This window comes from Larus michahellis, chromosome 1 (genome assembly GCF_964199755.1).
Source record: "Larus michahellis chromosome 1, bLarMic1.1, whole genome shotgun sequence".
In the NCBI taxonomy this organism is placed as follows: domain Eukaryota; kingdom Metazoa; phylum Chordata; class Aves; order Charadriiformes; family Laridae; genus Larus; species Larus michahellis.
This window is the reverse complement of record NC_133896.1, coordinates 190,682,644-190,695,512: the sequence shown is the minus strand read 5'-3', so window position 1 is coordinate 190,695,512 and position 12,869 is coordinate 190,682,644. Positions and strand designations below refer to the sequence as shown.

Here is a 12,869-nt window from a genome sequence, read left to right as displayed (position 1 = left end):
ATTTTTTTTATTACTTAGGTTAAAAATGTTTTTGATTAGAAAAAAGGGCATTTGTTATTGTTTTTCACTTTTATTTTTAAAGGGTAATCCTTAAACATTTAATTAGTAGCTAATTTATATAAACTGGAAAGAGTTTTTCATTCACTTATACAGGCACACAAAATGTCAAGTTATTTCTGAACCATACTGCACTGCAAGTCCTTTGTTTTAATTAGAAATCCCTTATGCCTTTAAAATACTATAAACCAAGATATGTCTTTTTACATGGATGTATATTCTGAAAAGAGCAGGACTGACCCTCAAACACTCATATTTCCATTTTGCCTGAAACAAAGTTTTGTATCTCACTTCCCCTATGGTCTGACTCCATGTGATCTAACTTAATTTTTCTTCACACCAGCAGTTTTTCATGCTATCTCTCATCTTTTTAGATGAACTAGGGGGAAGGCCTCTATTATCTGGTGGGTAGTGTTCAAATCTGACAGGTGGAAGACCCAAGTTCCAGGACCTGCCCCAATGATTCTTCCACTATTTACATCAAGAGCCTCCCAAAGAGATGCAGGTCATAGAGGTAAGACTGCCGTCTTATTCACGCTGCTTTGCACTAGTAGCTTCACTTCCAATCTATCTTCTTCTATATGAACTTTAGAGAATACACGGAATTTGAAACTATGCACTACAGGAACTGTCTTCGTACAATTTACCTTTACCAACATTCTCCCTTGGTGTAGACAGTTTAGACGGCAGCTTAGGAGGCAGAGGTCTACGAAGCAGTTTTGGCTGCTCAACCATTTTCTGCTTTGCCTTTGTTCCTGCTGGGTGACCAAAATTTTTCCAAAAATTCAGAAAAATCTGACAAGCCAAACCAAAAGAAATAGTCATCTCTAGTTTAAGGTGCTGAACTATAAATGTCAGCTCAGATTAACTAGGTAATAGAAGAATCATAAAACAGGAGAAGTGTCCAAAAAGGGCATTTGTCCTCTTAGTGACTGATTCAACAGTTTTTCTAGTCATCATTAGTGTTTCAGGAAATAAAGCAGCGATATTATTAAAAAAAAGTATGAGCTATTCTATTAACTTTTGAATGCTTGCATTAAAGAATGTTTTTCAGCACCTCTGTCACAAAAGGTGGGGCAATTGGAGTACTTAACCTCTGAGTCGAAGGAGGAACAGTAAAATAGAGAAACGCCCTACGTCAAGCATTCTGAAAGCTTCCAGAAACAGTTTTCTGCTGGATAAACAGATTTAATAAAAGCAACAGTTAACCCCAGTAAAAGGACGAGTCTGCAAGTAGCAATTTTATGCTTCTTTCTGGCTTCCTATTAGTTTATGAATGCATACAATGATACTGATTTCAAGCAAAGAACCCTTGATTCGGTTTCAGAAATCCTGTTATTAGTTGCCAAGTTTAGCAAACCTCTGATGCACAGTAATTTTCAAGATTATCTACATTGTAAATTGCAGAGTTTGGGCTTTTGTTTTGGTGTAGGGCTAAAAACATCTAAGACATCACGCAGTATAAAGACTTGGTCCTAAAGAACTGGAAATCAGAAGGAAAACACAGAAGGGAAAGTACTGAAGTACTGATGAAGGTGACTTTGCAGAAAAACTGGAAGTGCCATCAGGAAACTAATGGCTCACAGGAAAATTTACAAAGATTAAGAAAATTGTCACATACAGCTAGAAGCAAGGACATCTCTGGGCAAAAAATATTTCAATAATTTAATTTGAAGGTAGACAAACTTAAGACTTCAGTGCGATTTTGCATGTGGACAAGATTAATTCAAATGAAGTGCAGCATTATATAAAACTGTGATGAACAGAACAAACACAGTCCTGAAGCACATAAGCAGGACTGAGTTCAGATTTGGCACTTAGCTAACAGACTTGAATGACAGTTAAACAAGGGGATGGAGAAAGGAAGAAGCAGGGGAAGTTTGAAAAGGAAGCCTGCAGTTCAATTATAGCCATGCTGAGTTTGAATAAATGGTCAAACATTGCAAGATGATGAGCTACCGCTACCCAAAAATAACTGGAATCCGGCATGGTTCATGACGTTAACCAGAGGCTGGGGGCAGCATCCTTGCAATAAACTGGAGGCATGGGAGGAAGAATATAATATTAAAAAAAGCAACCAAACAACCCAACAACAATGCAGGACTTCTCAAAAAGCCAAAGAAGTTGAGTTCCAAGAATGGGAACAAAACACTCTATAGCTATACCTGGACTTCCCTGGTGATACACTGCATCTTATCATTCCAGTCTTTCACTCTTCAGGATAAGGGTTCTAGCACCCGCCACATGGATCATAGCGCAGGGAATAATTCATCTTGGAAGATACCTCAGGAGGTCTCTAGTCCAACCTCCTGCTCACACCAGGGTTAACTATGAAGTCTGAGCAGATTACTCAGAGCTTTACCCAAGGATGGAGACGCCACAACCTCTGTGGGCAACCTCCGTGCCTCCTTCCAACACTGATAAAAATCAAGACATAGAGTGCACACGTGGTTAGGGCATACATCTAATGACAGATAAATGTTCTTGTTTTCTCTCATTTATAGGTAACCTGTGCTGAAACTGGCTGACAGATCAAGGATGGTGAGAAATGTTCACAGATTTGGCCAAGTGCCGTGAGGAGCACTGCCTGCAAATTACCCAGGAACAGAACAGACTGGAAAGAAATAAAGGCCTAGGATGAAAGTGGAGTGAAAGAACTCCTGAGAGTGAGTGTACACGCACATGCAATTGGCACAGTCAGGGAAGGAGGTGAAAGCACCAGAGGAAACAAGTTATGGAGATAAGCAGGGTGGATAAGAAGGAAAGCAGGAGACAGGGTGGGGGCAGTAGAGCAAATGCAGTGCCAAAAAGAAACCCTAGTGTTTCTGTCAGGGAAGAAAGATTGAGTTGTTCAAGCTGATAAAGACAGGAAGGACAAAAGCAAGCCAACGGGAGAGGGAACACGATTTTCTCGTGAGATAAAATTGACCATTATAGTTGGTGAAATTCTCAGTAAAAATCAGGATGAAAGCAGAACTGATAAGTATAAAGGCTGTGGTCACAAAAACATAGCTGTGGTCACTACTGTAGGTGTAATTTAGTTCAAGACACCAGACAGTTGAACCAACAAGACTCATCAATGCTGAAGAAGGGACAAAAAAAGTCAGTAGTGGGGAAATTCAGCCTGGTGAATAGGCAGAAGCAGAGTGAAGGATACAGGAGCAAAGCAAGGAGGTGTCTGTGATGAACCCTGCCAGGCAAAGACCTTGCGATGGGAGAAGAGCAAAGTCAGGGGCAGAAGTGGGGGAGGGAAACAATTACCACAAACATATCACGAAGCGGGAGAGTGGCGCAGAGTGACTTCAGATGTGGATCAAAAGAAACCTTGATACAGTTCGTATTCTGCTCTAACCATGGCCAAATACCAGGAACTGTCTGCTGCACGGTACCAAACCCAGGCTAATGTTGATCAGGAAAAAGCATCTGTTCTATGTATCAGCTTAGAGCAAAACTCTTTACAGAGGTGCCCTTTTAAAAATGTACTTTCTTGAACAATATAGTAACACAATAAGATACAACATTGTGCTTGGTTTTGTTCTTCACCCTGAATATTTCCCACCTTTAAGCTGAAATTTTGCCTTCTTCTTACCACCGTTTTCACATCTTTGTTTAAAAGGTGCCTTGCGCAGCACTGTCTGACACAAGCAGAACAGACCAACCTTTGACCAGATTTAGCTCTTGCCTGTTCTCAGAATGGGCAGCTCAGCCTCACCATACAAACAGTGTACAGATGCTCAGGACTTCTTGCTTTCATAGAATCATAGCATTGCCTAGGTTGGAAGGGACCTTTAAGATCATCGAGTCCAACCATTAACCTAACACTGACAAAACCACCACTAAACCATATCTCTAAGCATTATGTCTACCCATCTTTTAAATACCTCCAGGGATGCTGATTCACAACCACTTCCCTGGGCAGCCTGTTCCAACACTTGACAACCCTTTCAAGGAAGAAATTTTTCCTAATATCCATCGTAGACCTCCCCTGGTGCAACTTGAGGCCGTTTTGTCTTGTCCTATCGCCTGTTACTTGGGAGAAGAGACTGACCTCCACCTCTCTACAACCTCCTTTCAGGTAGTTGTAGAGAGTGATAAGGTCTCCCCTCAGCCTCCTTTTCTCCAGGCTGAACAACCCCAGTTCCCTCAGCCACTTCTCGTAAGACTTGTGCTCCAGACCCCTCACCAGCTTCATTGCCCTTTTCTGAACAAGCTCCAGAATCTCAATGCCTTTTTTGTGGTGAGAGGCCCAAAACTGAACACAGCACTCGAGGTGGGGCCTCACCAGTGCCAAGTAGAGAACAATCACTTCCCTAGTCCTGCTGGCCACGCTATTCCTGATACAGGCCAAATGCCTTGGCCACCTGGGCACACTGCTGGCTCACATTCAGCCAGCTGTCTACCAATACCCCCAGGACCTTTTCTGCCGTCCAGCTTTACAGCTTTAATTCATCCATGTCTACCTATCCCTGACAGGCCGCTCCGGCCCTCAGGCTGGGAGCTGAGGCCTTCTCTGGGCCCAGACCCCCAGGAAAATCCACCTTCCTCCTTCCACAGGTCCCCCTTCAGCCACAGGCCCCTGGCGTCCCCCACCCTGCTGTAAGGGCACCGCAGCCCCCAGGGAGGCTCTGGGGCAGCCGAGGGGTGCCGCTTCCCTCTCACCCCCCGCCTCTCCGCGGCTCCTCGCCTCAGCGGCAGCCGTTGCAGGCGACGCCTGACAGCAGCGCCCAAGGAGGCGTGGCCTGGCGGGGCGTGGCCTGGCCGAGTGGGCGTGGCCGGGCGGCGGGTGGGGGGCGTGGTCACAATGGTGGGCGTGGCCCGGCCGGTGCCGCCCGGCGGCGGCGGGAGCAGGCGGAGGGGGCCGCGGCAGCCCGCCCGCCCGGCAGCGCCTGTTGCAGCGCCGCTCCTCGCCGGTAATTATTCTCTGCTGTTAATTATTATTATTATTATTATTTCCCTTCCTTTAGCGGGGGCGGGCGGTGAGGCTGCGGGAGCCCCGGCGGCGGGGTTCAGGAAGGGGGTCCGGCGGGCGACCGGGCGTGCGGGACCGCGGACCGGTACGGTGCATCCTCGGAGGGGCTAGAAACCGGGATCGGCTGCTGTTGGTGTCACGCTCCGCCCGAGCGGGCCGGGATAGCAGGTGTAAATGCGGCGCTCCGTACCGCAAAGTGGGTCGAGCTGAGCCAAACCTCTGCCAATTAGTGTCGGAAAGATCATCAATTTCGTAAATAGACCCGGCGCTGCAGTCCTGATTTCCGCAAAGCCCATTTGATCGAGCGTGATGGAAATCTCGCCTGGGTGTAAAGTGTGTTGTGAGCGACTCTGAAATGTGGAATAGGGCAGGGAAGGGGACTGGACAGGACAGGGAGGGGTGGGACACCGAAGTGGAGGCAGTTTTAGCATCTCTCTTAGCTGAAAATGATCTCATTAGGTTGCATTTAGGGATGGATGAGGAGTCTGCATCTGCGTTACGAGAACACTGACCACCCAGCATCGTTTTCTGTGCCAAAAACTGCTTAGCTGATACATCTAATCCTAGTATTTATTTTTTAAATTCCTTTTTGTCCACAGGGTCCCGCTAAAGACAACTTCTTTATAGTGGTAATAGTTTTGAGAATTTCTGCAGGGCATTTCCTTTGCCTCACTATGGAAATGAAGAAGCTGGTTTGCATGTTGCAGATGACTCTGCTGTTTGTCCCCTGCCTGCAAGGTTAACGTTTCCCTACCAGGCTGGCAGCAATCAATTTCCCTCTCTTGCCTCTGCTTCTGCTCTGCCTTTGCACATCCTCCACTGGGTAAAGTGAGTGGAATAGGCTGAGGGAAAAATTTGGATGTCTTTCCTCAAAAGAAACTGCGTTAATGCAATTAAAGGTATGGCTGCAACATGCGTAATAGATGCCAGACGGGCATTATTTATGTAACGCACCAAAGCATTTACATTTTTTTATGTAACGGTCATTCAAGAATCAATATTGTGCCCGAGTGATTTATTTTATCATTGGCTTTTGTGCTTACCGGTGTGAGATTCAAAGCAAAACGTCACAACGAAGAAATACCCGTTACGTGCGTGCCATGCGGCATTGCGAGCTCTCCTCCATTAGGCTGTAAGCTCGTTTGGGCAGGACCTCTGGTGTCACCATCTTTGCGCAATAGTGATGGTTGTGTCTCCGCCATGGTGCAGCCACCCGCTGCGTGATGCTCGGGACTGGTGGGACACCTCACTTCCCACCCCCACACCCCTTTCTGAGGCAGAATTGGAGTGTTCATGCCTGCCTTTGGGTATGACCAGGGTGAGCATCCACATCTGGGAGCCCAGACACACTCCCGAGTCCCCTGGTCAGATGTAGGCGTGCACAATGAAGATGACACCCTGATGAAGGCTAGAAGGATACCTGAAGGATACCAGAATCCTCCTACTGAAACATTTTGTATGTGTTTGTGCTATTGACAGTGAAATACTGGGTTGCAGTCTTCCCTTAGAGGTAAATGTGTAATTTTATGACTGGCAATAGGGATAATCCAACAAACCCTTGCCAAAATTTTTAATTTTTCTTTGCTGGAGCACTGACTTCCTCAGGGTTAGTAGTCTCACCAACATGTAAGAAGCCAAGTGTTTGGCAGATGGGACATCGGGTCAGCCCAGGTACAGCAGATGATGGTGCTGCACTTGGGTTTGGCCAGGTCCTTTCTGCCAGGTACCTGCAAGGGAAGCCTTTCCTGAAGTGCCGTCTCATGGCTCTGCAACGGTGTCTGTATGGGCCAGTGCTAGGTAGTATGTGGACCCCAGACTGAAAATCCAACTTTTCAAATACCAGAGTGTGATTTAGGCTTCCTCTCTCAAGGACGTTTCGCATCCTGTGTTCTGCAAGCGACACGAAATTCTGCTCTTGTAGGGGCTCCTGGAAAAATTTCTCCAGGCTTGAGTGGGAGTGGGTTTTTCCTGCTTTCAGATGAGAGGAATAAGGTGGCCTTTGTGTTTGCAAGATCAAGGCCTACCTTTTTCTGTTTCAACATAAAAGACAGTTACAAGAGCTGTGCTTAAAACACCATCTCACTCAAAGGCTTGTGTGAGTTTTCCCTGGTGGGCAAAGAGCCTTTTTCCATTTTCTGTTCCAGAACCTTCCCACGGCAATGGCAGGGGCCGTGACAGCAACTGGGTGGTGGCACAGCCATCTGAGTGGGTCTCTACTGTGACAAGACACTTGGGAGGGCCTGTGGCCCAGATCCCCAGCAGTGTCTGGCACTGGTTTCCATTGGTGATCTGTCTTGGGTGACTGGTTGGATGGTGCTTCCATCAGCTGCTTCCAAAATTATCCCTTCTATTCCTTTAACAATCGTTAAGACATACTAATTGTGAGTGAGGTCAGCAACAGTGGCAGTCCAGTAACAGAGTATGCTATACATGTTATTCCTGAGTTAGAAAACAAGATGAACCTCCCTTTCCCACACCACCACATCACGCAGTGCTTCCTCACCATTGACGCTTTCTCTCTTGCATCCCATCACCATCTCTATGACAGACCTGCAATTCCTGAATTTTCTCACGTGCAACGCACACCTCAGGTAGCCCTTGCTAAAAAAATAAGTCCTCAGAAAACTCACACACTTCCAATCATCCGTGCGAGGTTAGAGAAAGGAACAGCGAGGAACCATAGCCAGGGTTGTGTTGGGAGCACGTGCCGGGAGATCATGATGAGGAACTCGGAGATAAACGTCTTATGCTCCTCTGCATTCACATCTGTAACCTGTACTATTGCTAAATAACCAGACTTACATATTTATCTATTTTATAGATAACCTGCAGATTTTTCTCATGAAAATACAATACTTCATCAGAAATTATAGTCTCTTCCTTGTTATTGGAGAACCCACATTTCCGTTTTGAGGGCTGGATGAAATAAGTACCAATCGTAACAGTGTGGGTTGGCAAAGTGGAATCATTTTCGCCAAGAAGAAGCTAGGACCATGCTGCTAGTCCTCCTACTGACCTTTTTAGTACTGGCGTCATAGGGAGCACACAACTGGAAAACACACAAATTGGTAATAGCATTACAAGGTGGACTTTGGTAATAGCATTACAAGGTGGACTTGAGCGATGGTTTTCTAAATTGATGGTGGACTCTGCAAAGAAAACATCTGCTTCTTTTCTCTCAGTATTTTGCTTTTTTTCAGGCTCTCCCTGTGCTGCCAGTGGGCAGAGACCCTCTGGAGAATGCCCGAGCAGAGCCCCCATCCCAGACAGCGCTCGGGAGCCCTGAAGTTTGTCCCACTGCGTGCATGCTTGGGAGCCTGAGTCGGATGCTCGGTGTTAGGGAAGGGAATGCTCCCCATGCAAACATCTGCAGCCTGTGGGCTTCCTCTTTTCCTTCCTACATTACCTAGTGACCTGGTAACCTTTAATAGTTACAGTGCATTCATTTCCTTCTCACTTATGGGAACACAGCTAGTCCAGTTTCCTTCTCTCTTATAGGAAAATAGCTAGTCCACTTAATCGGCATTTTGAATAAACCTAATTTATGTTTTAATCTGCTTTAGTTATATTTAATCTGTTTCTATTGTGATCATCCTTATACTTTTTTTAGGGTTTCATTCTGAATCAATATTTAACGTATTTCCCTAGTTAACATTTCCCTAGTTTAAAATATATTTATCTTTGTTCTTTCATTATTGAACCTTCAATATTTACTCTTCCTTTCCTGTTGTGATATTTTAGCACTGGTAGACCTTTATTAGATTGTGAAGGTACAGCCGTGACTACTACTGTTTCAGGAAGCCACTGAAGTTGTTTTGTAGGGTTTTTCTTAAAAGAAAATCTCAAATCTCAGTCAACACATTCCATTTTGTTCTTGCAAGCCCTTATCCTGCAGAAAGCGGACCATTTTAGATGGGAACACCCGTACATATGAGTTAAATAAGCATGTATGGTTTTACATCAGAAAAGTTTCCTTCCTCGTAGCATTGCATTTTAATGTAACCCTCTGAGCATGAGATTTGGGTAGATGAACTCCAGAGGTCCCTTCCAGCCAACATATCCATGCTCCTTTCTTCTCAGCCTGTTTAAAACTGGGTACCACAGGATGCAAAAGCGTGGTGTAAAACTCTAATGTCGAAGTATCTGGGACAGCAGAGAGGCAGCCCGTGCCTTTCACGTCACACTTAAATCAGCGAGTCCAAAAGTTTTTGGAAAAGGAGGTCAGCATCATTTCTGGAACTGATTTCCCCAAAGATAAGGCACTGTAAAACTACAGTGAAGAGATATTTGTTTCAGAGACCCATGTATTTTACAAAACGTTTTTGTTCCTGTAAGCAGAAATAGCCGTATTTCTTATCAAAGTGGAATTTCTTTCCTCATTACAGTTCCAGTCACCATGCTAATATGTTGCCTAACCCTGAAATAAAAGCAGTTTTGTTAACTTCCTACAAATGTTTGTTGCCATGTTGGGATTGAATTGCCTTTCTCTCTCAGGGCAGGAAAAAATAACAACAAACGTATCATTTTCTTGTGTGTAAAAGGGAGACAGTGTGCTGGGTAAGAGTGGAATTGAGTGAAAAAAAATCAAAAAAAAGCCAGAGTTACTGCTTCTTTTTTTTTAAATAATAGTTATATGGTCATCATGTTAAATAACAAGGAAAAATGCAAACCCCAGTGTCTGCTCTTAAGCAGAAGTCTCAAGTTGATTCACTGAAGACATACCTAAAAATAGCATCTTTAGAAAAAACTTGTTTGTTTTGTCATTATGTAAAGAACATTGTCTAATTTTTATATAAAAAAGTTTCTGAGTGATTGACCCTAGGAAGTTGTCGATATAATTTTTATTCTATTGCTTATGGGAAGAACTCAATTTCAGTGTATCTTGCAGAGAAAGCTTCTTTGCATTTACAAGAAAATAAATAAATAAATAAATAAATAAATTATGCTATATATAAAAATCTCTTTACAAACTGTACAACTTTTACCCTACTTTTTAATTCGAAAGCATCTGTACTCCTAAGTGTCAGCAAACTTTTCTAGCATTTATGCCCTGTATCCAGTCCTTGCTTGCCTGACATTCTGTGAAGAGAAATATGAAATTCAGTTTGTGAGATTTTTATAGAGTCATAGAATCATAGAATGTGTTGGGTTGGAAGGGACCTCTAAAGGTCATCTAGGCCAACCCCCCTGCAGTAAGCAGGGACATCTTCAACTAGATCAGGTTGCTCAGAGCCTCATCAAGCCTGGCCTTGAATGTCTCCAGGGATGGGGCCTCCACCACCTCTCTGGGCAACCGGTTCCAGTGTCTCACCACCCTCATTGTAAAGAACTTCTCCCTAATGTCTAATCTAAAGCTACCCTGCTCTAGTTTAAAACCATCGCCCCTAGTCCTATCGCTACATGCCCTTGCAAACAGCCCCTCCCCATCCTTCCTGTAGGCCCCCTTCAGGTACTGGAATGTCTCTATAAGGTCTCCCCGGAGCCTTCTCCAGGCGGAACAACCCCAACTCTGTCAGCCTGTCCTCATAGGAGAGGTGCTCCAGCCCTCTGATCATCTTTGTGGCCCTCCTCTGGACCCGCTGCAACAGGTCCATGTCCTTCTTGTGCTGAGGGCTCCAGAGCTGGACGCAGTACTCCAGGTGAGGTCTCACGAGAGCAGAGTAGAGGGGGAGAATCACCTCTCTGGATCTGCTGGCCACGGTTCTTTTGATGCAGCCCAGGATGCGATTGGCCTTCTGGGCTGCAAGCACGCATTGTTGGCTCATGTCCAGCTTTTCATCCATGAGTACCCCCAAGTCCTTTTTCCTCTATCACATCAAATATTAATATTATCATGAAATATTGGTTATAAACTCTTGAAATGTAACTGGCTCCTATTAGCTTTGGCAGACTATTTTTCTCTTCTTCCCCTCCCTATATGTTTGCTGTCTTTATGTACAGGCAGGTGCCATGACATTGCTCCTCAGTTTTTTCACCCGTGTATCCAGGCCAGAGTTTTCAAAATAAAACTTGGATTTCAGATTACCTAGTTTAACACATGAAAAAAAATAGAGCAGTCTCTGGAAAGTGCTGAGCAGCTCCCTTCAGAAAGCTGTACTGTACTTCTTAAGGTCCCAGGGAAGAGTATGTACCCAGGCTTTCTGGAAGACCTGCAGACTAGAAGTTCATGGAAGTCCTCAGGTTCTGGATCTCAGAGTTCACCCAGTTCCACTTGGGCTTAGAGAAAACAGCAAAGACCACACAACGTAAGTGGAAGTAGCTTGAATTACATTTTGCAGGCACAGTGAGGTCATTTGCATGTTAGTGACTTGATCAGCTTAGCTGTAATGAGTGAAGTTAATCAGAACTGTGATTAGCACAGGAGATGCAAGCAGGGACACGCAATGAGCTCACAATGTCAGAACGTTTATTTTTGCCAAAGGTGAATTAAAATGAAGTAGTTTATGCGTTATTTAAAAAACAAACTTAGTTTCACCTAACAGCTCTGTTTTAAAATATCCACCTTGCCATTTCTCCATTAGCGTGCTTTCCCATTGGCTTGGACCCTGCTCATCGGCGGGGTCCTCACCGACTGCTCTGCGATAAGGCTAGGCAGAGTAACTCCTCGCTTGGACGAGCTCCCCTTGCTAAAAAGACCAAGAATCAGAGGAAAGCATCCTCCTCACCAGGTACCCAAAGCCAAACGCCTTGTCAAGCTGGCTGGTGGGGTTGCCCCCGTAGCAGAAGCCATCTCTGAGTGTGGGAACAGGCTCCCCTGAACCTGGTGGGAGAGACCTGTGGGAGCATCTGCTGCCTGTGAAATGGTGCAGTAATAACATAGACATCGCACGGATAGATGGTTGCAAGGGGACACTGGGGCAGAGGAAGTAACACTGTGCTACTCCCTTCCCAACAAGGTGGGGTCGTCGGCTGCTGAAGGTCTCCCATGCTCATGGGAGCATGTTTCTCAGAACTGACACCAACCATAAACTCTTTGAAAAGAAACTGTCTTTGAATACGCATGTCAGTAGGAAGCCTGATATTTGCAGAAGTTGTTGGGTTTTGGGTAGTACTGGGGGTGTCAGTACGCCCAGGGCATATGGGACAAAGAATTAAAAAAAAATTCCTGCAAAGAGAAAATAATGTTTTGCGCATTGTGCTTCTTGACGATGGTAAATGCTGTACAGGATGAGGCAGTAATCTGTTTCTGCAAACGCAGTTGTTACATTGTCTGTTTGCCTCAGAGAGACTGATAGATCTAAAAAGAGATACCAAAGGAGAGAGATTTCCGAGAAAATGAGAAGGGGATGTGTAGTCAATCAGAGAAGGAAAACATCCTTCCTAAAGATCCTTTAGACCCGCCTTCAACAGGATGACGCATTTTACATCTGATTTCTAGTACCAGAAGGAATCAAAATCAAAATATTTGTTATTAATCGCATTTTTTTTAAAGAAATACCATCCTTCCCCTGCCTTCTTTTCATTTTGGATGTTCATTCAGTTAAAAAAGCAGTGCAGTCTTAATGCCGTGATATACCAGTGAGCCCTGGTATTTTTGTGTGGATGCCACACACGTAGCTGAGAAGACAGATTTTCAAGCCAATTCAAAATCAGCCCTCAGGTGAGGATTGGCATTTTATGCTGATTTTCAGGTAACCCCTGCTGGCTGCCCTTGCTGCAAAGCTGGGAGTGCCCAAGCATTCAACTTTGTGTGCGGTTCTCATTTGCATCCCGGTGTCCAGGCTTCACCAACATCAACTTTCACGATTATCTGCCTCACATTAGACCAGCAGAAAGTCGGAAGAGGAAGGACTGTCCAATGGTTAGACAACTATTTCAAACCGTGGGAGATCTCTCTCAGCTA

At 44.8% G+C, this 12,869-nt stretch overlaps 1 protein-coding gene across 4 annotated transcripts in view; it reads left to right on the top strand.

The window, feature by feature from the left end:
• Window positions 1-4,866: 4,866 nt before the first annotated feature.
• LCP1 (lymphocyte cytosolic protein 1) overlaps window positions 4,867-12,869 on the top strand; it is a 50,839-nt gene continuing 42,836 nt past the window's right edge. For 2 of the 4 annotated variants that reach the window (XM_074565403.1, XM_074565375.1), the window contains exon 1: window positions 4,867-4,967. The gene's annotated coding sequence lies outside the window, so the exon portion shown is untranslated. The remainder of the gene's footprint in view (window positions 4,968-12,869) is intronic. The other 2 variants (XM_074565386.1, XM_074565439.1) reach the window with 2 other exon arrangements.